Genomic DNA, 25365 nt, shown 5'->3' on the forward strand with positions numbered 1-25365 from the left:
CTATAAAACCCCTTTAGGAACTCTATATATAAATGGCCCCTATAGGAGGTCATTGAAAACTGCTTAGGGGACCATCCAACTATAGAATACCTCCGTTTGGGTCTTCTGACTATGAAAAACCCCCTTATGAGGTCTTTTATCTATAGAAGGTTCCTCTACGAGTTCTTCTATCTATAGCACACCCCTTTAAGACGTAGTCTATCTATAGAATACCCCTATATGAGCTCTTGTATATACAGAATACCTCTTTAGGAAGTATTTTTTCTGTAGAGAACAACCTTAGGAGTTCTTCTGTCTATACGGGACTCCTATAGGCTTCTATCTATAGGATGCCCCTTTAACAGATCTTTGTTCTGTAGAAGACTACCATTTGGGAGGTCTTTCTCCTATAGAAGACCCCTTTAAGAGGGCTTATGTTTACAGAAGACCCTTTTAAAGCGTCTTCTGTTTATAGAAGACCAGTTCTGGAGGTCTTATATCCCATTCAGGAGGTGTTATATCTATAGAAGACCCATTCCAGAGGTCTTATATCTACAAAAAACCCGTTCAGAGGTCTTTTATCTATAGAAGACCCCTTCAGGAGGTCTTCTAAGTATAGAAGACCCCTTAAAGAGGTCTTCTATCTATTGAAGACCCCTTCAGGAGATCTTCTATCTATTGAAGACCCCTTCAGAAGGTTTTCTGTCTATAACCCCTATAACCCCTTCAGGAGGTCTTCTATCTCTATAAGACCCTTTAAGGCCTTTATATATAGGAGGCCCCTTTAAGAGGTATTTGTTCTATAGAAGACTACCTTTTTCTTTTATAGAAGACTCCTTTATGAGGTCTTCTGTTTATATAATACCCATACCCTTCAGGCCTCCATCTATAAAAGACGCTCTTAGGAGGTCTTCCTTTTAGGAGGTCTTCTATCTGTTGTATATATTTCGATCTTCAAAAGATCTATTTGGGAGGTATTATATTATTAGAATATCCATTTAGAAGTTGATCTATCTATAGAAGACTCGTTATGCGCGTCTTCTTACTATATAATACCCCTTTAGAAGGCGTTCTATCTGCAAAATATGTTTAGAAGTCCCATTTTTGAGGCCTTTTATCTAGAGGTGGCCCCCATAAAAAGTTTTCTATATATTGAAGAACTATCTATAGAAGAACCAATTTAGGTCTTGAAAACCACCTGCAGGAGATTTCCAATTTCCTACTTCAGGAGGCCTTCTAACTACAGAGGACCCCTTTACGAGGTTTTCCATTTATGGAAAGCCCCCGTTAGGAAATCTTCTATCTTTAGAAGATGTGTACCTCCTAAGGAAAATTAGAATTTTTTATTTAGTAAAGACAACGCGGTAATGTGCACAATGGACTTTAATTGACGATCCGATTATGTTATGCGATGCTCTTAAGCGTGACATCGACTATATATAAATTATAATGTTTTATTTAAACAATATCTCAGATTTACAGTAAAGAAGTGCTGTGTTTATTATGTAGGTAGCCTTAGTTTTTGCCTGAACTTCCAATATGTTCGTGGATAGTTTTGAATTTTATACACATACCCAGAAATAAACTCATACTAGATTGACCTACTAACCCATAATTTTACCGACGGCATGCCTTGAGTCGAGAAATACATACATATGTAAGTAGTTATAAAAACCTACGTCCACTAACCAAAATGCTAACGGGTATCAAATATGGAATCAATGGGGCCCTTAGAAATATAGTTATAAAAACTTATACCTTCTTTGACGGATAACATCGTAAGTAACACCTGACCTTCCAGTGAGGTGTGTTAAACGGGATTAACTAAATTCTGAAGGTTCACTAAGGTGATATTGAAGAATGTAATCTTTCTATGTAATAGGCGAACGGTAAACTTGTCACTATCCTAACCTTTTTTCTACAAAAAATGTGTTCCTCTCCTTAACCCGCCACTGACATCATACACTTCCAATATGCCCCAGTTATTATCATCTACAGTTTCGCATCATTATTACTGCCAGCCTATTATCGTGGTCAAGTATCATTTATCAAATAACTGCCGTCTCACATGTAGTTCTGTAGGTTGTTATTTAATGGCTTTTCACTACTCATCAATATTGGCATAGATTTAAACAGTAATCTTTTCTTTTTCCATTCAAGGCCCAAAACAACAAAAAATCATTCATTCATTCATATTCTTAGTCTTCATACATACTGTTCATTTAGTGGTATTCCATCTCTCTCTTCTTTCTACTTCCAATTGGAATAAACTCTTCATTTCCCTTCACATTTCATAGTTAGTCAATTGCCTTAATTTTGTGTTGTGATACCTATCATTAGTTGCCTATTATACGGCAATATTCAATTCAATATTGTAAGCCAATAATGTTCAGATGTGTGAATGTGTAAAATTTCATTGCCGTTCATCACCGATACTGAGAATTTGCGTTCAGTCCAGCCTAGCGGGCAGTATGAAATGTCTGCATCTTCCATTGAAATTTTATTGAAATAAATAAATCACCACCCATCATCCAAGAGGCTGTAATGCGAGAAATTAAACAATAATTACCAATTACTTAAGGAGGGTTTTATCTTTCATCAGAAGTCATCCGGCACTGTAATAATCGTTGTTGTTATACATTTTTATTTTATTTTATTAGGGGATAAAGGTGTTTAGAAATATGAAAGGAATTAAAATTATATTGGTTTACTTTTAATTTTATTGCAAAAATGAAATCATTCCTACATTGTTGTTTAATTTGTTTTTATGGATTTAAAATTTGGCAAATTAAGAGAAGGATAAGTTTTCACGAGTTGCCCCTACCATAAATTAAACGTGGAAAACCCATAAAATGTGGAATACATTTGATACGAATGACCCATTACAAAGTAATGTAAACAATTTAAAAACTGTATTACCAATAGGGGAGAAATGGGTCATTAAAAAAATACAAGGCAAAACTATTTATTTTACTCATTACTCTGCAATGAGTACGGTGGCACAGAGCGTGTGTTCAACGCTCAACGTCGGCAAGCGACTTTTTTATTAGCTAAATTACGAAGAGATATTTCGAAACCAAATTTATTCGGCCATACCATTAAATATTTCGAACTTATATGGAACAAGTAAGAAAGTATCAGTCAGCGGTGACGTCAGTTTTTGGACCAATTTCTCAGGAATTATGGACTTGCCCACGAAAAAAAGATCCATGACGAGTCCTTAGCTGCACTCTTTCCTGTGTAATCTTTTGTATGGGAGGTACCCGAAAAAGTGGTCCTTTGTAGTCAATATTCGGACATAATGTGCAAAGTTTGGACCAAATCGGTTTCTCCTTCTAGGGTTATTTTACGTACTACCCAGTTTATTTGGTTCCGGCAACAATGACTTTGTTGCAAAAAATTTCAAAACTATCCGAGACCGGATCACAGTGGGAAAAATACAGATCTAGCGTGCAGAAAATACAAGTCGATGTTTTATTGTATGTTTATTCATAATTTAGGTAAGAATAGCTTTAAATTGACTATTTTACTTCATTTATCGATATTTTGGGCAAATTTGTATTTTCATATACTTTTTATACTTTTTCTGGCATAGCTCCGATATAACAGTACCTCCCGATTTTCGGTATTTTGAAGATTTCAGTAATATTACCCAACCGGAATGGCTAAAATTTGGTATGTATTCTTAGTTGGGGGGAACAATTATTCCGACAGAGAATTGCGGGTATAGGTCTACGTTTTGACATAGCCCCCATAGAAAGGTACCGCCCGATATTGACATTTTGAAGATTTTTATTATTATCCAACATTAGATCATATCAAAAAGCTGGGATTTAGGACTTAGTCTTCGTTGAGAGTATAAAACAGTCCGACTTATTATCGGTATAGGTCCCCGTTTTGATATAGCCCTCATAGAACGATATCCGCCAATTTTCGGTATTTTTAAAGTTCCAGTCACATAATTCAACCGAAACGGCTGAAATCTGGTTTGAATATACATAATTTGTGGTGGAGGCTATAGTTCAAAATCACCTTATGGTGTTCTTTTTAGTAATAAAAAAAATTGTATTTATCAGTTTGTTTTGAGACGCCTTACTACTTTCATTTTCGTACTTCCCCCCATTTCCTAGGAAACGTAGGACCGACGTTTTCAATTTTTATTTTCTTATCTGCTATGCTATGACCAATTCCAAGTAATATATAAGGTTTTTTATCAACATTTTGTCAGAATTGTCATTTTATTCGAACTAAACTTTAAAAAGCATTCTGCGCTAAATTGGCATATTTCCTTAAAAAAGGCAAAAAGTCAAAAATCTCAAAAAGTGGCGGAAAATAATTTGAGAGGTTATTCTAGACAATACATATATAAAATAAAAAAAATATTTCGATCCGATCTGATCCGATTTTATACTTAAATTGCATAAATGAAATAAATAGGACGTTACATATAATTAACCAGTAACATCTAAATTAACATATCTTATGGCTTATAAACCTGTTTAATTTCGTTAAATAGCTTTAAAAACCATAGCTTTAAACCAAAAATACAAAAGACTCGACAATAATATGTTCACAGACAGCACACACCTATCGCAATTTTACAACTAAAAACATCATCGTGAACACTGTAACAAATATCTGTGTTAAATGTACCATTATTCTGTTCCGACTAATCAATTCCAATTATTGTATATGCCGTTAAGTACAGTCAACCCTATATGTCCTATCGTCTAACTTAAACTAAATTTGTACAAAATATTATGATACACAAAATTTGAACCACGTCGGTTGATCCGTTCGATAGTTATAGTGCACACCAGCCAGACGGACCGACTTGGCTAAATCAACTGCAAATTGTCTGAAACAATCTGTCTAAAACCATTATTTCGATAAAGAACAAATTGTATCAATTTATATATAGGAAAACAGAATACATAAAGGAAAACAGAAGAAGTTGACATTTACGTATGATCGCTTAAAACTTTAAAAACATCAGTAAAGTTGTGACTTCTTATAAGGCAAGTAACTCAAAATTTAAAGGATAAAATTATATTTTTCGAAATTGAAGTTTTATTACAAGGTTTTGCAATTACTTTAACATAAAAATTTGTACACACTATTCGCATAAAATATGCTGAAAATCACATTGTTTATAATACTTTTTTGTGGATTTTTTTTTCCAAGTCTTAAAAATAAGTTGAGTTTTACTAACTTCGCCATCCTTAGCCACTCCCCAAATTTCTTGTAGAATGTTCGAAATAGTGTCAAGGTTACAAACAATTTGGATCCAGCTGCATATATTTGCATTTCCGTGTATGACATAAAAAATACCGACGCACAGTGCGAAATTTGGGAAGTTTAGTGGAACTTTAAGGGATTTTCAAAGTACATGAAATTAATTAAACTTTTATTGAATTCGTTAGCTAAATACTCCACTGCAAATGGTCCATACTCAGTTTGCCGATTTACTTCACGAAACGGCTTAAAAATGCACTTAAAGTTGCACTTTTGTTTTTTTAATTTTTTTTGTAAGAAATGTATTTTTGATTCATTAAAAAAATGGAGTGGCGCGGACAAATGGTAAGTCAGTATGCCATGATTTATTTTTCTTAATATTTTACAAAATAATTATGACATTTTACACTTTAAAAAAATGCAAAAACCCTTATTGTTTTCGTGCAATTTTAGTCAAAAAGAAGTGATTTTTTGAAGTTTTCAAAATTGTAATTTTTTATTTTCCGTGGTCATGTCAAAAGTGAATTACGTACATTCACGTGTTAAGATATATAATCTGAAAGATTGGATTCTCCTCTGTTCGCAAAGCTATAAAACTGGTGCGGTATCGCGCGGTCTTTGAAGATATTCAAGATTTTCTATTTCATTCAGTTGCATTTTCCAAAAGTGGAAGGTAAACGCGACAATGAACGCCATTGTTAACTGTGTTTTGAAGAATTGGACTCACTAATTCTAACAATGACAATTTCTGTAAAATAAAGAAACCTCTCGCAATTTTTCATAGTTTTGACCTCTAAATGTTGGTGATTTACATATAGTGCAACATTTTTAGATGCTGCGGTGCAAATACCAAAATACGTTAAAAATTGTAATGCAGTGCAGACCTGAACTTGATCTGAAAGACATTATTAACAAAATTAATGGTGCAGACCTGCTGAATGGACCAATAAACATTGCAGATACAAATGAAAACAAAAAATATTGACATCCCAGCAAAAATCCTCATTACAAACCTCCTTTCCCACCCATTATTTTAACAAGGTCATGTCGCTCGAAATATCTGGTTATTTTGTAACCACTGAAATAAGTAGTCAGAATCTAATCAGTATCTACTTATTTCAGTGGTTACCATCTAACTATTTCAGTGGTTACAAAATAACCAGAAATTTCGCGCGACATGACCTTGTTAAAATAATGGGTGGGAAAGGAGGTTTGTAATGAGGATTTTTGCTGGGATTTTACTCCTTAATAGATGTGTAGGGTTGTGGGGCTTCACCCAGAAGTGGACCTATGTTGACAGCTTTTGTGTGAGGAGGTTTTTTATTCGCTAACATCTTAAAATTTACATTTGCATCAAAATCGGCTGCAATTTTTGTCTTTAACCTTTAAAATACCCAATATGAGGGAACCCGGCATGTGGGGGCTATTATAAAACGCGAACCTATATTGAAAATATTTTGTACATAAGTTTTCTATCCGCTGAAAACCCAATATACCAATTTGCATCAAAATCGATTTAAAAATGAATTTAAAACGTAAAAACGGCAGCCACCGTTACATGAGCGCTACAGGAAACCGCGGGTCTATGTGGCCCAATTTGAGCCCCACGCTGTCCACTAATAAAAGAAACATTTGTGCAAAATTTTAGGAATCTACACCCTTTCCTTTAAAAGTTATTAGTAAAGTTCCGCTAAAGTGCTCATATTTTGCAGTGTGCGACGATGCCTCTGGTCGTTTCAGTGAATATGCCGTATTACTGTATTCTCAGTTTCTTCTTTGTTTTGTGTTTTAATTGTTTGTTTTGGTTTTTTTTAAAGATTTAGACATATTTGTTTTATTATTATGAGTGTATGAGTGTATATTTTTGATGTACAATGTATGATGCTACATATAATATGAAAAACAAGTAAATATGTAAAGTTCGCTCGCACCGAACTTTATTATATCCCCTATCATGAAATATTCTGACCTCAACTGGAATATTGTGTTTCCTTTCATGTCCACGATACCAGTCGGAGACTTTTTTTAACTTCTAAGAACTCCAAATAGCAAATTACAACCAATTCGAACCGAAAATGTAGATAAAAATAGGGAGGTACCGTAATATAAGGGCTATACCGAAACCTGGACCTAAGACCACAATTTTTGGCGCAGAAGTTTTTTGATCATTGAGAACTGCAAATGGCAAATTACAACCAATTTGGGCTGAAAATGTTGACAAAATCTTCAAAATACCTGAAAATCGGGAGGTATCGCAATATGAGAGCTATACCGAAACCTGGACCTAAGACCACAATTTTTGGCGCAGAAGGTTTTTGACCATTAGGAACCCAAAATACCGAAGTAAAGCCAATTAGGGCCGAAAATGTAGATAAAAGCTTTAAAAATACCTGAAATCGGGTGGTACCGCTACATTGGGGCTATAGGAAAAACCGGACTCATATTGATGATTTTTTGCCTAAAGTATTTTTTACTTATTTTTAGCATATACTGAAAAAATCTGATTGATCCGGCGATTATAAATATTTTTGTCGCATCTTCCCATACAAGTGGGACCACTGTGCACTGGGAACCTCAAATTAAATGTAAAAAATGTAGCTAAAATCCACAAAATGCCTACAATCGTGAGGAAGTTATATGGAAGCTATACCAAAACATGGACTTATATTGAATATTTTTGGTGGGAAGGTGTTGGGACCACTAAAAACTTCCAACGATGAGTTACATCTAGTTCGGTTAAAAATGTAGCTAAAATCCTCAAAATACTTAAAATCGGGACGTATTGTTATATGGAGGTTATACCAAAACATGGACCAATGTTTACAAATTTTGGTGGAGAAGTTTCATGACTGCAGAGAACCTCTAATGTCAAATTACAGGAAGTTCGGACATAAAATTTAGTTAAAACCCTCAAAATATCCAAAATCGGTAGGTACCATTATATGAGAGCTATACCAAAACATGGACCTATATTGAAAATTTTTGAATTGGAACCACTAAGAACCACTAATTTTAAATTACAGCTAGATCGTTTAAAAATGTAGCTAAAATCCTCAAAATACTTAAAATCCGGAGGTACCCTTGTATGGGGGCTATGCGTCAATACTTTGAATTCGACTCAGAATTTCAGCTTGACTAAGAAAATATACTTTATGGGGTCGCAAATAATTATTTCGATGATTTACAAATAGTAAAACCAATTTGACATACCCTTTATGCTATGGTGGAGGCTATAAAAACAAGAAAAAAGTATTTGTCGGCCTTATCGACAGATATACCCTCAGGCGGTGTGAATTGAAACTTTCATTTATAGACAGATCAAATACCGAATATACAACAAAAATCTTGTTCCCCAGAAATTATGTATTTAGGGTGTTTTTAGAATTTTGTGGCGCTTTATTGACGTATGAATTTGCCGACAAAAATATGGGTTTGAAAGAAGCTCAAAAGCATTGCAGTGAAGTTAGATCTTATATTGGTAGTCATTGCTTTCGATGGATATCGCTAGTCCTAGTTCCTTGTACTAGTTCCGAAACGTATGAGTAACATCATAAAATGTAACGTGTGGTATTAAGTATACGCAGTTTGTTCATACAAAAAATGTGGGCCATTGGAACTGTGAAATGAACTACATAGTTCAATGTAGTTCCTTTGGCACAACTCTAGATATCGCGCCCACTAATAATTTCAGTCAGTCACAGTATAATTTAAGCTTTTGGACCACTTTATCAAGAAGCGTGGACTTGTCCAAATGTTAAAATTTTTGAGGGAGGTACTCTAAGATCCAAAGTTTGGACCAAATCGGTTTCTCTGTTCAAGATATATCGTACCATTTTAGAAGCTTTTGTTGGGAGTGTAACGCGAGATATGTGATAAGAACCATCTTGGAACTTGAACTAACTTTTCTCGGGAAGTATGGACTTGCTCCAGGAAAAACTTGTATCGTAGTAAAATCTGCCCCATGGTAGAGCAATATACAGCTTACAGAACTGGGTTGTAACGTTAGTGTCAAATTCCATACGACATTTTATATATTTATTTATATTTCGATGTACATTAGGGATATATATTTTTTGAAGAAAAAATATATCATGCAGAAAAAAACTATTTCCCAGAAAGACTTCTTCATATCAATGATATGTAACCTCCTCCAAGTCAGAACGACGAGCCGCACAATAAAACACCGCTTATAGAGGCGGTACAACGTTTTTTAATATGTGAGGTATTTTGTTTAAGTTTTAAAAAAATAAAGCCCTAAAACTCCGTACACACTAGAGCTTTTTTGCCGGGTTAACCTTCTTTATGAGGATTTAGTTGACGTATACCTAATGGAATTGACATTTGAAACCCAAACCCACTGGGTTAACCCGGTTATATGTAAACGGCCTATAATAAACATGTGCTTCTTTGATTTCAAAAACATAAGATTGAAACTTTTTCTCCTTTTTAAATTCAAATAATTTATAGATATTTCCTTATTTTGTTTACATATACTTTTGACACTATCCTTACAAACAAAAACAAATTTCTACGTGGTTCTTGCTGAGCTGTATTTGTTGTAGTATTTACTGTACCTCATATTTGTTCTACCATGAAGCTGCCCGAAAAACAAACTGTTGAAAAAAATCAAAAAATTATACTGCACTTTTCTGCAATATTGTGTGAAAATATTGTGGTACCCTCAGCATTTAGACTAAAGAGGATATATAAACTTTAATCACCTTGCGCTTGAACTAACTTTCAATGTAAAAGAGCTTACACATGGGAAGTTTTTGCGGATTCTTTTCTTTAGTACGATTTCGAAAGGGTTTGCGGTTTCCAAGCAAAATCGTGAGAACCCAAAAACCTAACAATTCTATTCTATTTTTGGCTGCACGATAACACGATAACTCTTGAACGAATCATACTTCCTGCGATAATGACTAAAAATCTCTGATAAACCCTGCCGGCACCACCTGAGTACGAATACTTATGAATTGAGTATTCGATTTGGGCGAAATTTTATACATCGTGGAATTTCTTTCAAAGGTTATGTTTATGGTCTAGTTTACAGCGATATTATGTGTTTCGAGGGCAAGTTCACGCTTCCAGATATAATGGTCCAAAAGTGGCCATCTTAAATGGCTTGTGGTCACGACAATAGAACGCGGTAGCTGACATTGGTCCAACATTTTCATATCCCATTGGGAATCCGAAATACCAAGTTACTGTAACTGCAGTAGACTTTTGCTTCAAAAGACATCATATCAAGCGGTGTAGTAGTACCATCTAAATATTGAAAATCAGGAAGTATCGTTGTATAGGGGTTTTATCAAAACGTGGGCATACACTGACAAATTTCTGAGGAAAAGTTTTGCAGCCCCAAAGAAGTTCGGCCGGGTCGTACTTTTTATACCCTCCACCATAAAATAGTCATAATTAAAATGGAATAATTAGTTTACTTTCACAATTTTAGGGAAAGCATTTTTAGACCATGCCTAAATTATCTAATCTAATCTAAAAAATGTGTTCAGCCAGGTGAAATGTACGGCCTATGGGGGTATATCAAAGTGTCTACCTAACTTTACAACTGTTCGTGGAAAGAATTTATAACTGCAGGGAACCTCAAAAGTCAAATTACGAGTAGTTCCGTCAAATAATGTAGCTAAAACCCTCGAAATACCGAAAATCGGGAGGTACCATTATATGGGAGCTATATCAAAACGACGACTCGAACCCACACACCCACCACTAAGTGACATGGCATGTTTCGCCTTTGGTAAAGGCTCCTCTGACATATCGGATGTGGGACGGCTTCGCTATCATCTAACTTTTGCTCTTTCAAATGCAAAGTCGAAACATGTCATGTCACATAGTGGTGGGTGTGAGGGTTCGAGTCGACGGCTTTTCTTTTTCACTTGCATTATTGATCATTAAGCTGGATTCCAACGAGAAATTAATTCTAGAAATGATCTTCTCCTAAAAAGCTAAATCTTCAAATAAGTAAAATCAGCTGAGCTAGGCTGGGGTTTAAACCCACGTCCTTGAAAAACACAAGGAATAAAGTGTTGTCACGGCGTGTTAGTGTTCAGAGCCAAACTCATAACTTTCAAAGACTACGCTGATAAGCTAAGCGTTTGTCATGAAAGCCATACAATGATTCCAGTCGTCGGCTTTCCTTTTTCACTTGCATTGTTTATCATTAAGCTCGATTCCAACGACAAAGGTATTTAACAAGACAAAAATTTTACGTCAGAACCCCTGCACAAATTTTTTGTCATCTTTTGTAACATGGTGTAATCCATATACAAGCTTTTGTAAATTTGAACCAGCTGTTATAAATTTGAAATTTGTTGTAATCTAAAGTTATAATTAAGTTATCAATAAATAAATATATACATATGACAGGTTCACTATACGTTTTAAACGCTTTTAAAGCGGATAAAACGTTTTGAATGTCACTGTTATTTTCTTACTGAATTGGTGTCTGAATGTGATACGTGTATATCGAATTGGGTAGCAACATATTGAAATGGTAAGCATTCCTGTCTCGCACATAGAAAATCTTGCTACAAACCTTTGGGCTATTTTAATAAGTGCAGTAATACAGTTTGATATGTATAATACGACATTAGGCATAACATGCCAATATGCTACAGATTATTTCAATTTAGTTTCCTATAAAACTTAATTTGCTGTAGATAAAAGCTTTACTTTTTATCTAAAATTTATGCTTTATGTTGATCGCAAAGACAGAAAGTTTATTTTTAACGAATATTAGCGCTTTAAAGCTACAATAAGCTCAGCTTTGATGTGTATCGACGATTATACGAATACACAAGTTGAAATATTTTCAACAGCTTTGAGTTTTGAATGTGTATACATGCAGTTGGGGTCGATGAATGGCAACAAAACAAAATAAGATAAGATCAATGCAATGTAAGATATTTTCACCATTCAGAAGTTGTTTATGATATGAATAGTTGGTCATCTTAAAGTTTTTACATAGAATTAAGTACTAAATATTTTTTTTAATTTACGCATTAAGAATTTCGGACCAAATATTTGATACGCTACACCACATGATATTAACTATAAGGATTATATTCATAGACCAATAAAAGTATAGACACTAAAGATTTCATTTTCTGTTCCTAACAGATGTCGCACAAAGTGATGTTGAGTCTAGTCATTTGATTCACAGCTAAATGGGGCTAATGAAACCACTCGACTTCGAAAACAATTTATTCGTTTTTCTACAATTTGTGGCTATCTTTGTATTTTTTCGACTTTATCGTGTATTCTACAAGTTAAATTAACCAAAACATCCTTTTCGGTAAATAATAACTAGACATCGGATTTTAGCATGTTTTTTATTTCTTATCCGATTGGACTCAAATTTTGGATCTAGGCGTTTTGAGGGTCAATTTTTCGATATTTGGGGTCATATCAAAAATATGCAAAAAATATGCAAAAAATATGCAAAATATATGCAAAAAATATGCAAAATATATGCAAAAAATATGCTAAATATGCAAGTGTTTTTTTGACAAAAAACATCAAAAAAGCATTCTAAATTAATTTTTTTGACGTTTAACATAGTTTTTTGCAGATTATTATATTATTGAAACTCTCCAGATATTCCGCCACAGCAATAAATCTAGACTAACAAGACTTAAATCAGTTTTCACAAGGTGAGAAAATGTCAAATAACCCATTATTTCTATTACAACATAATTTGCTTCCTATACAAATGTAGATAGATAATGGAAAATTTTCAAAAATTCAATCAGAAATGTCAAAATCAGCGTGTCCAAATATGGTGATAGTTTCTAATCGGAAAAAATTTGTCTAGCAGAAAAACAAAGGAGCTAGAGTTAGACATCGCTATTTATACCCTACACCACACTGTGGTAAGGGGTATTATGTCTTTATGCATTTGTATGTAACATACAAAAGGAAACGAAATAGATCCATAGTTCGTCTTGGGGATATACATATAATCACTTTCTGAGTCAATTTATGCATGTCTGTCCGTCTGTCCATGTATTTTTGTTCGCAACGTACAGGTCGCATTTTTTGTCCGATTCAGCTGAAAATTGGGGACTACAATTTTTTAAGCCATAGGAAGAACGCTATTGCTTTGGTGAAAATAGGTTCAGATTGTATATAGCTCCCATATATATTTTCGCCCGATTTCACGTATTTGCTGCACCAAACACGCTATATACATACGTCCAATTTTGATGTCATTTTAAATGTGTGACTAAATTTTCTGTACCAAACACGCTATATATGTCCGATTTCGATGACATTTTGAATGTGTGACTGAATTCAGTCTAGAACTAAATGTGCCAAATTATATCGAAATCGGTTCAGATTTTGATATAGCTCCCATATATATTTTCGCCCGATTTCACGTATTTGCTGCATCAAACAATCTATATACGTCCGATTTTAATGAAATTTAGAATGTTTGATTCAATTTGGTCTAGAAATAAGTTTGACTCAATTTGGTCTAGAAATAAGTGTGCCAAATTACTTCGAAATCGGTTCAGATTTGGATATAGCTCCCATATATATTTGTGGCCGATTTAACGTATTTTCTGTACCAAAAACGCTACATATTTCCCATTTCGATGAAATTTGGAATGTGTGAATGAATTCGGTCTAGAAATAAATGTGTCAAATTTTATCGAAATCGGTTCAGATTAGGATATAGCTCCTATATATATTTTCGGCCGATTTCGCGTATCTGCTGCACCAAACACGCTACATAAGTCCGATTTCAATGATATTTGGAATGTGTGACTGAATTCGGTCGGGAAAAAAATGTGACAAATTATATCGAACTCTGTTAAGTATTGGATATAGCTCCGATTTATATTTTACATATTCACAGTGGTGTAGGGTATCATATAGACGGCCCCGCCAAATCTGAATCGATTCTTACCAAAATAGGGATCGCCCTAGGGCCAAACAATCCCCAATTTTTATGCGAAGTGGTCTATAAAAGACATGGCGAGATGGATAAGTGCGAATCTATGCAGATCATCAAAAGGAACTGTGGGTCTATTTCGTTTCCTTTTGGATGTTGCAAACTCATTCACTAAGACATAATACCCTTAGGGTATTAAAATATAGTTATCAGTGAAATCATGAATAAAAATTCCGTGCAGAATTTGTTTCCTTTCCCCAATTTCACAATTTTTTATTTCCGTATTTATGCCCAAAAAGGGAATATTTGTGTCGATTCGACTAGAATACGCCATAATGAAGTAGTAGTTTTCAACTTTTAACAAATATTGATTTTAAAAGAATTTCACCTTTTAAAATTATTTTCCGTGTGGAAAATTCAGAGGGAAATATTCATGATGGCACCGTATATATTTTTTATATGCTTTTAATAAAATATGAAAGATTTTATGTAATATTCAATATTTTCTTAGTCTTAATTTCTAGCTCATTTGTTATTCTGTCAGACAATTTTGGCCGAGCAGAAACTATCAACATATTTGGATACGTACATTTTGACATTTCTAATTGAGTTTTTGAACAAATTTGTATTAGAAAGCAACTTATGTTGTAATAAGAAGGCTGGGTTATAGGAAATTTTCTAAGTCTTTTAGTCCAGATTTATTGATGTGGCGGAATAATAATTAATAACATGATAATCTGCTAAGAAATCGACGTTTAACGGCAATAAACTTAATTTGAAACACTTTTTGATGACTTCCCAAATTTAATTTGATGATTTTTGTCAAAAAATTACTTGCAAATTTTGCATATTTTTTGCATATTTTGCATATTTTGCATATTTTTTTTGCATATTTTGCATATTTTTTGCATATCTTGTGCATATGCAAAATATGCAAATATGCAAAAAAATGAAAAATATGAGCCTGTCATTGCATTCAGTTTTCTTCAAAACGAATTTTGGTCCAATCAGAATTTTCGTATCTTTATTAATAAAAAGTATGCAAATATGCAAAATCCGATGTCTAATAATAACTTCATAAATTATTATTTATGTTGAAGCCAGGGCTGTCAGATATGGCGATTTCTCGCCAAACGTGACGATTTATCAACACGTTTGGCGACTTAATTTTTGACTTGCCAACATGGCGATTTCGTTGTCTAATTGTAGGAAAATTTCCCCTATTTAATTAATTAAGCAATTTTTTGTATTATGATGGTTTATATATAATGGCAAATACTTAATTCAATTTTAAAAGATATACCCATAAAATCCATGCATGTGAATATGGCTTAACATATTTGTATACCCTCCACCATAATATGGAGAGTATAATTATATTTGTCATTCCGTTTGTAACACATCGAAATATTCATCGGAGACCCTATAAAGTATATATGAGGAAAAGTCAAAAATTTTTAATATTCCATTTGAAAAAAATTAATTTTTTTTTAAGCTACATGAAAGATTTTTTGTACATGGATTGAGAAACAATTCCCAATCTCAAATCTGTTCGAGATACTAATTTTGGTTATTGTGCGCAAATGTTATGGCGGTTTCAATTCTGATTATAAGAAAAAATCTTATAAAAACGCTATTCATTATATTGAGAAACAGTGTTAATTTATGGCTTCCTACATACTATATGTTTACTGAGGTCCCATAACTTTGGTGAAAAAGTTGTAAATTTTCTCTGAAATTCAGAAAGAATTTAAAAACATTGCTGGCTTGCATCTCGTTTTAATAACATTTAAGCTGTTTATGCATCGGAAGAATATTTTAAAAATATGTACGTAATCCAAACATCACGAAGATACAAATGAAACCAAAAATATACAAAGCTGTTTAGCGGTTTGCAATTATAGCAAAAACAAAAAATATATTGAGGAAATTTATAATATTTTTGTAAGAGAAAGTATTTTTTCAAATTTATTTTGTGAGTTAGTTGAAGAAGCTGTAGGAAAATTAGGTCGGAGTTGTTCTTCTGTTTCAGTTAAATTTCACTCAAAAAATCACATGTTTTTATTTTAATCAGTTCTCGCGTACACGCTAACATCGAACGGAAGATATGGGTAACGTTCAAATAAATTTTGGGTTCCTTTGAATAGGGTATAATCTTCAAATAAATCTGTATCGGGTAATGTTCATTTTGAAATGCGTGTAAATCGCGAAATCCTCAAAATCACTTGATGCGCATGCGGTTTATCAATACGGCGAATTCTTCTCTTTTAATTTGTACACATTTGTCAGGATTTACTTTGGCGGCTAAGATGTAGTGTAGTGTGCAAAAAACGGTTTAACGCTTATAAGTTGCACAAAGTGCATGCACTTTTTATGCGCATCCGATTTCACTATCATCCATAAAAAAATACATCGATCTAAACCTATTTCGATAAAATCCATCAAGAACCGTGGATGTAGCATCACACACTATTTTTGGGACAAATCGGATACAGCTCCCATGCCACTACATTTTTTAAACCGCTGTTTTCGCAAAATCTTGAGTGATGTGAAAAATGTGAGACCAAAATTTTATAGATTAGGATTTTAAATTGCATATTGCAGCTACAATAAAAGACAAAAGTTTATTGTTGGAACATTATTTCAAGAATATATTTTATTTGGTTTAATACGAAAAATTTGAGAACATTTTTTGGGAGTTATTCTACTATTTCGCTAAATTTCCAAACAAAACCAGAATTATTTTGCTAAAACCTCTTCAAGGAAAGTAGTTTATCATCGTGAAAGTACATTTGCTTAGTGTGATAAGCAATAGAATTAGGAAATAAATCAATATCACTCGATATTACAATCAAAGAAAAAACATAAAAGTTAAAAACCGTTTAACGCGCGAAATAGTTAGAATCAGTTGAGGCGCATGTGCTTTTCGCATAGAGCGAGTGCATCTCTGTCAATATATTTGCATTTTACCATGTTTCATTCAGCGACCAAAGTGTGCCACCAGTTGCATCTTACTACACCAAAATGCTTGATGTGGGTAAAAATAACGCGATGTTCATATGATCATAAGGCGAATCCGATTTCAGTGACCCCCTGTTAAAAATACGTCAATAAGACAAATTTTATACAGATTCGTCAAGAACCGCGGATGTGCTTCCTGATTCTATTTTTGGTTAAATATGAATACTACTCCCGAATCTCTGAAATTTATGACACACCTTTTAGACATATATTATAATCGCGCATAAAGGATTCTATTTATGTAAAAAATTTTTAGGGAAATCGAGGTTTAGTATGCGGATTAGTCAAAATAAAATTTTGCTTATTTTCCTATTTTCAGGGTATCTATATCAGCGGTTTTAGTGGATGGATTCTATCGCGGTAGGGCTCATTAAATCCGGCGCGGAAAAAAACTAAAATCGCGCGGGGTTCAAGGGTACCTGAGTCACAGTTGTAAATTTTGAAGCCAAAAAATAGGTTTTTGAAGAAAATTTACGCACCAAAAATTCGACTTTGGACTCTTATTACTAGGGAGCTGTACGGAGAACACTCATGAGATATACATCAAATGACGTGGAATCACGAGTCCTACAATCCAATAAATAGTTAGTTGCACCCTCCAATTATAAGAAAAATGTAAAAAACCCCGATTTCAAAACTTCAAAATGTCAGCAACGATTTAAGGGGAATGCACTGTATATATCGAGAAGTCATAGTTTAAAACAATGTTGCCTAAGAGGTATTCTTCAATTCTTTCTTTGAGCTCAGGTCTGAATTTTCCCTGGTTTGACCAGAAATCAAGAAAAAACACAAAAAACTTGCTAACTTCAAAACATTTTTACCCATTTTTTATATTACCACCATAATAATAATGTCGCACTTTCTGCCAAATTTAATCACGATTTGATTTATTTTATTCCACGTTATTTAAATTGCACAAATTGGGAGGATGACTTCTGCTCTTTCGATGACTTCTTAAACCAACTTTCGCCTGCCAACTTTTGTATTGTTGGGGACCTCAACGCCAGAATAGGTCCAGAACAAGACCTTGACAAACAGCTTCTTCAAGAATTTTCACATATAAATGCCACTCGTAACTCAAAAGACAACGTTCTAAACACCTGTGGTAGACGTCTTTTAGAGACCCTTGATGAGATAGGCGGAATTGTGCTGAATGGTAGGATAAGCGGGGATTTAGACGGTGAAATAAGTTTTTGTGGCGGTGTTGGTTGCTCAGTAATCGATTACTGTATATGCTCTATTGGTTTATTAGCATACACACGTAACTTAAAAATTTAAAACAAACCCTTTTCTGATCACATGCCATTGGAAATAGAATTTCAGATTCCAAACACACATACTATTGTAAGAAATAATGAACCAGTAAAACTTCTTTGGAATAAACAAGCTGCTATGACATATTCGCAAAATCTTACTAACTTAACCGGCACTACAAATAACTGCAGTAATGAGTCTGTAGACGTTATGGTCGAATCAATCAAAAGTAAAATCCGAAGTGCTCATGTCAATCACAAAAAACCACACTGTTTTGAGCCCAAACAAAAATGGTTCAATTGGAAATGTGCGCGTCTGCGTAAAAGAATGATGAGCCATCTTAACATATATAGAAGAGACAACACACTGAACAATAGAGAGAGATACCTAAGTGCTAGGAAAGAATACCAACGCTGTTGCTACACTACGAAACTGGATTTTTATAATGATAACCTATCCAAGTTGAACTTTGTGTCCACTTCCAAAGACTGGTGGAAAGTATCAAACAGCCTGAAAAGGAAAAACTTCAAGCAGATAGGGGAACTTACAGCAGATGATTTTCGACAATATTTTGGCAATCTATTAAATTCAACCCAACAAAATTGTTTCTATTGGTGCTTACCAGAGAACTCAGACCATGATCTTGTTTGCCCCATACGGTTGTGTGAATTAAATATAGTGATATCTAGTTTAAAAGAAAACAAAGCCCCTGGTCCTGATGGCATATGTTATGAATTTTATAAAAATACCCCCCCTTGCTTTGTGAAAGAGATTCTAACCATTCTTAATGTAATATTTGTTGAAGAAAAATTCCCAGTTAGCTTTCATAACTCGATCTTATTGCCACTCCATAAAAAAGGTGATCCCAATTGCGCAAATAACTACCGTGGCCTATCACTGATGGATACTCTTTGCAAAATATTCAACAATGTTATTTTGAACCGGCTTACACAATGGATAGAGCATAACAACATACTCAATGAATATCAGGCTGGCTTCAGAAAACACTATTCTACCACAGACAATATTTTCAATTTGGTAAATATAATTCACTTAAATAAGTTGGCAGGGAAAAACACGTATGCGTTTTTTGTAGATTTTTCGTGTGCTTTTGATATGATTCCCAGAAACTCTCTCTTTTACAAACTGTCGGCTACTGGGTTGTCTTCTAAATTTATCCGCATACTGCAACTTTATTATACAAACAATACTAGCCAAGTTCGTGTCGGTGACTCACTTTCAGATCCGTTTTCCGTTGACCAAGGTGTCCGTCAAGGTTGTGTATTAAGCCCAGTTTTGTTTGCTCTCTATCTAAACGACCTGGCCGATACACTGCCCCACGGTGTAGACGTAACAGGCTCGCCAATTAAAATTCTGCTTTACGCAGATGATATAGTAATATTATCTGATTCTATTGATAAATTACAGCAAATGATTGACTCATTGTACGAGTACTGTAATTTGTGGTGCTTAAAAGTAAATTTAGAAAATCCAAGAATATCCAAAACGCTATGCTGGAAATACGGGGAAAATAACATAGAAATCGTTAACAGTTACAAATACTTAGGTATCGAATTAACATACAATCTCTCTTTCAAGAAGCACCTATCATCTAAACTAAAAGCGGCTAAAATGTCAATTGCATCTACATGGTCAACTTATATTAATAACCCTAAAATTAACAATCATAATAAATTGAAAATTTTTTCTGCAGCATCCAGGTCAATCCTTTTCTATGGAGCGCCGATTTGGGGATATGTAAAACACGAGGAAGTAGAAAAACTCATAAGGTTTTTTATTAAAAAAATGCTACGACTTCCAAAAAATACACCAAATTACATGTTATTCCTTGAAACAGGTCTAACAAGTCTGTATCTAGATACTTTAAAAATACATTTCAGTTACATAAACAGAGCGCTTAGTCTACCTAATCACATATTGCCTAAAATACTAGCAAATGTTGTTATCAGTGAAGGTTCATATTGGGCTGCAGAATGGTGTAACATAAGCCAGAAAATTCAATACGTTCCTCCTAATGCTCATAATCCACTGTGTATGTACTCGAAACATATCCTTAAATCTCTTTATAACAAAGAATTGTTGGATAACATTTCTTTGGCAAGAAGATCGCAATTTCACGATCTATATCCACAATTAACGTATTTCGGTGAATCACAATCTTTAATACAACTACCTTCATACATGGTTGGTGTTCTTATCAAAACTAGGGGTGGAATGTTAGACTTGAACGCTCGATGTTTTAAATCCTCTTCCGTGGGCCTCTGCACACTATGCAATTTAGATGAAGTAGAGAATACTTCTCATTTTATTGGAAAATGTCCTGTTTTGAAACAATACAGACAACGCTATTTCTTAAAGACCTGTCTTACAAATAATGAAGTTCTAGACATTTTAAATGATACAAGAGGATTTAAAGCATTGTATGAATACATAGTATGCTGTTTGCAATATAGAAGATTAATTTTAGATGAATTTAACTAAAATTTTTTAAACATGTTTTTGTTTTTTTCTTATACACACTACACAAAAATATTAATTTTTATGCCATTCCGTCTCACAACACAAAAATGTTAAGACGAATATAGATTTACATACACATACATATATAAGTACAACATATTACCGGAAAATTTATTGTAATTGAATGTTTGTAATCTATTATAAAATAAAAAAAAATAAATAATATATTACCACCAACACAGCTTCCACTAGAGTTTCTAGTCGTGAATTCCCGACCCGGGATTTCCCGGGAATTCTCGATTTTTTTCGGACGGGATTTCCCGGGGATTTCCCGGGTATTTTTCATATATAAGTCTTATCTTATTTGTCTTATAGTTATTTAATGTTGATAATATAGTGGAATAGCGATTATTCATGTCCCGATAATTCGTGATTCCCGATCATTTGTAACAAACTTAGGGTCCATAGTAAAAATCACGATAATTCGTGTAAAATACATACATTTTGGTCCTCTCAATAATTATTGTTTTTTCTGGAAGTCGAAGTCTGTATAAACTCACTTAAATCTTATCTTTTTGGAGCCGTTTCCTTGTTGTTCTAGTCCATATTATTATTAATGACATTGTTGAAGTATATTAATTTGCTAAGATATAAACTCTGTGATCGATTCGAATCGTTGTTTTCTCCAAAATTATTGTAAAAACTATATAATGTGTAAGTGGCAAATCGTGTATATTATGAATGGAGGACAGTAATAACTACCCAGCAAAAATACTCATTACAAATTGACCTACTTTCTAATTATTTTAACAAGGGCATGTCATAGGTCAATGATATGGGACGTTCTTTTTATGGTTCGAAGGCCGTGTCGATCATAGAATAAGTCCGTTGATAAAAGATTTTTACAAGGTTGACCTTTTGTGTACAAATCTTCACAATTGTACCACGATGGCATCAAAGATATAGATATATAAACATACATACTATACCCAGCAAAAATACTCATTACAAATTGACCTACTTTCTAAATATTTTAACAAGGGCATGTCATAGGAAGTCAATACTTATTTTTTGGTCACTAAAAAGTAGATAAATCAGTAGTCCCTCTCTGGTTACTTCAAGTCGTAACTACTTACTTATCTACTTTTTAGTGGCCAAAAATAAGTACTGACTTCCTATGACATGCCCTTGTTAAAATATTTAGAAAGTAGGTCAATTTGTAATGAGTATTTTTGCTGGGTATAGTATGTATGTTTATATATCTATATCTTTGATGCCACCGTGGTACAATTGTGAAGATTTGTACACAAAAGGTCAACCTTGCAAAAAAGAATTGGTTGGCTTGACCAGCCGCCATATAAATTGTGTTGGTACTTTCAAGATTTTGGCGCATCGTCGTTAATATTGTTCCAAAGAGATAACTAATGATACAACTATAAATATAAGGCGTATTTATTTCCTTTATGTTTATTCTCTGTCACGTCTATGCATCACGAACTCGATTTCTCATAGTCCCGGGAATTCCCGGGTTCCCGGGAATGAGAAATTTTTATTCCCGATTTCCCGGAATGGAAAAAAGTCGGGAATTCCCAAACTACCTAATTTATTTATTATGGTATATATTATGAGACCCCGGCTAAAAAACTTCAATTAATATAAATATATTCATATTACAAAAAAATATATGTAATATGAATATATTGACAGTTCGCGACTTATTAAATGGTGAACCTCATCTTCAACGATTGTAAAACATTTTTGAATATTACCATATGTATGCCAATATTTTGCTTTAGACCCCAACGGACCCTGTTCAATGAATTTTGACCTTCTTGGTTATTTTGGGCAAAAACATAAGAATTGTTGTTTTTACAAACGTGGTATAAATAACAAGTTAGAACGGCGTTAAGTTCGACCGGACCGAACTTGTTATACCCTCCACCACAAGTTGTATTGAAGTAAAATCGAATAATTAGTTTCCTTTCGTATGAAGAAGACTTAATACTAAATTTCAGAAATTTAGGTAAAACAATGTGAGGCACCGTTCTATAAGGGCTATTTCAAAACGTCGATCTATACCGCCAAATTTCTGACGGAAAGTTTTTAGACTCAAAGAAGACCAAATTTCCTATATTTCGGGTAGAGAATGTAGCTAAAACTTAAAAAATACCGAAAATCAAGAAGTACGCTTCTATGGGGATATAGGAAGACGTGGACCTATACTGATAATACTCTTCTGGAATATTTTATGACTCTTGGATATTGACGTCACAATCTTCAGTATTACGAAAATCGGGAGATACCGTTCTAAGGGGGCTATATCGAAATGTGGACCTATACCGACGAATTTTAGTCGGAAGTGGGGCAATATGAAAGCGAGCTAAATACCAAATTTCAGCCATTTTGGTGGAATATTGAAACCACAACCTTCAAAATATGGAAAATAGGGAGGTACCTTTCCATGGGGGCGTTATGAAGGCGTGGACCTACACCGACAAATTTAAAGGGGAAGTTTGAGTACCCCCAACGAAGTCTAAATAACAAATTTCAGCCATTTCGGTGGAATATTGAGGCCGCAACGTTCAAAATACCGGAAATCGGGAGGTACCGTTCTATGGGGGCTATATGAAGGCGTGCACCGATACCGACAAAATTCTGGGGGAAAGTGTTATACTCCTAAAGAAGACTACATACCAAATTTCAGCCATTTTGGTAGGTTAATGAAGCTAAAACCTTAAAAACCGAAAATCGGGAGGTACCGTTCTATGGGGGCTATATCAAAACGTGGACCGATATATCCCATTTTCAATACCAACCATCCTGTAAGTAATAAAAACTTCTGTACCAAATATTGACTCTCTATCTTTAAAATTGCGAGCTGTATCTGGGTTCGTCTTTTAGTATATTCTCAATATGAATCCAGATTTTACGTATTTTGCAGGTTGTACACGCATTGTCCAAATCGAATGACTGTAACATGGTATTTCGGATTTTGAATGGGAATGCATGTATCATTGGTATTAAACATTGTTTAAAAGAAAGTGATATTCTTCAGTTACCATATTCTACTTCTCTTAGTAATATGCTTAGATGTGGTGAAAGAAATTAGTACTTCAGAATAACACGTGGTGGAGGTTACAAAATGGTTGACCCGGACGAACATAAACCTGTTGAAACTTATTCTTGTGTTGATGTCTGCTGCGTGGAGGAAATGAAAAACGCGTGTTGCTCTGTTGGTGTCTTTATTACGAGTGATCTTATTCTACTTAAATGCTACACACGAAACCTTATTTCTACCTATACAATGTGTGTGCATGATCCTAATAACATTTTAATTATCTCTACTGTATATGTGTGTGTTGCCATAATGTAACTCATACATATGGGACTTCCAACAAACCCACTTAACGCCCAGAATTTTTTTTTTAAGATTTTTTAATAACTTTTATCTCTAAAACGTATAGTTTTCCTGCAATCGGTCCTTCTTTTAAAAGTGCCGAAAACTTTGCAGGGTAATATTGGTGTATTCCTTCATGCCAATCCCTTAGTAATATATGTATATGATTAAATTGTTATCCCAAACTACAAAAAAGTCGATTTTTTGATTGCTTGCCTTTTATGCCTATTGCGTGGCAATGCATAGGCCAAATGAAGCTTTATAAGCACGAAATGAAAGATAACAGACAATACTATAACAAAATGCAAGAAAACTCCACAAAAATTTGCAAAAATATCCTAGATTTACGTCAATTTTTGCAACCATTTGCGTTTAAACGACTAGTGGCTTTATCTTTTTACTTGTTTTAGATAAATTCGTTGACCACTAGGAACCCTAAATGCCAAATTATTGCTATTTCGATCAGCTCAACCATAATTTCATCTTAAACGTATTTCGCACAAAGTTCATTATATTATTTTGATAATTGGTTGCCTTAGTTTAAAAAAAATCGAATTCTGAATCATTGTGCGTTGAGTTTACGATTTGTTTTGATTTACAAGCGATTGCATAACTCGCCAGTAGAATATGCTTATGTTAGTGGCAGTAAATACACAAAACATGCAGTGTCTTTTTCTTTGAAATAAACTTTATTTACAGATGAAGCGCCAACCAATCAACATGACGATTTTGTTGAATCGACAGGTAAGTTTGGTGCAAACAATTCGTTCGATAGTTACACCGGTTTTATACGAAATATAAGTCATAACATGGCCCGACCCTACCTACATATTTTAAACAACTTGTTTTTGCTTCCCAACATTTCTTTTATTTTCACCTTTCGGTAGTAGGTAGGTAGGGTCTTCCCAATCTTATTATCTGTAACATCTGTTGTTGTAAATTATTATGTTGCCATATTTTGCGTGCAAGTGATTGTTGCCCCACGACCAACTCTTTGCCAAAGTATTGGGATGCGTGTTTATAAAGTTTTGGTTTTCTCACTTGAGATTCGGATAAATATAATGTGAAATTACAATGAAAC

This window comes from Musca autumnalis, unplaced genomic scaffold, assembly GCF_047663935.1.
Source record: "Musca autumnalis isolate F117 unplaced genomic scaffold, ASM4766393v1 scaffold_4, whole genome shotgun sequence".
Classification (NCBI taxonomy): Eukaryota; Metazoa; Arthropoda; class Insecta; order Diptera; family Muscidae; genus Musca; species Musca autumnalis.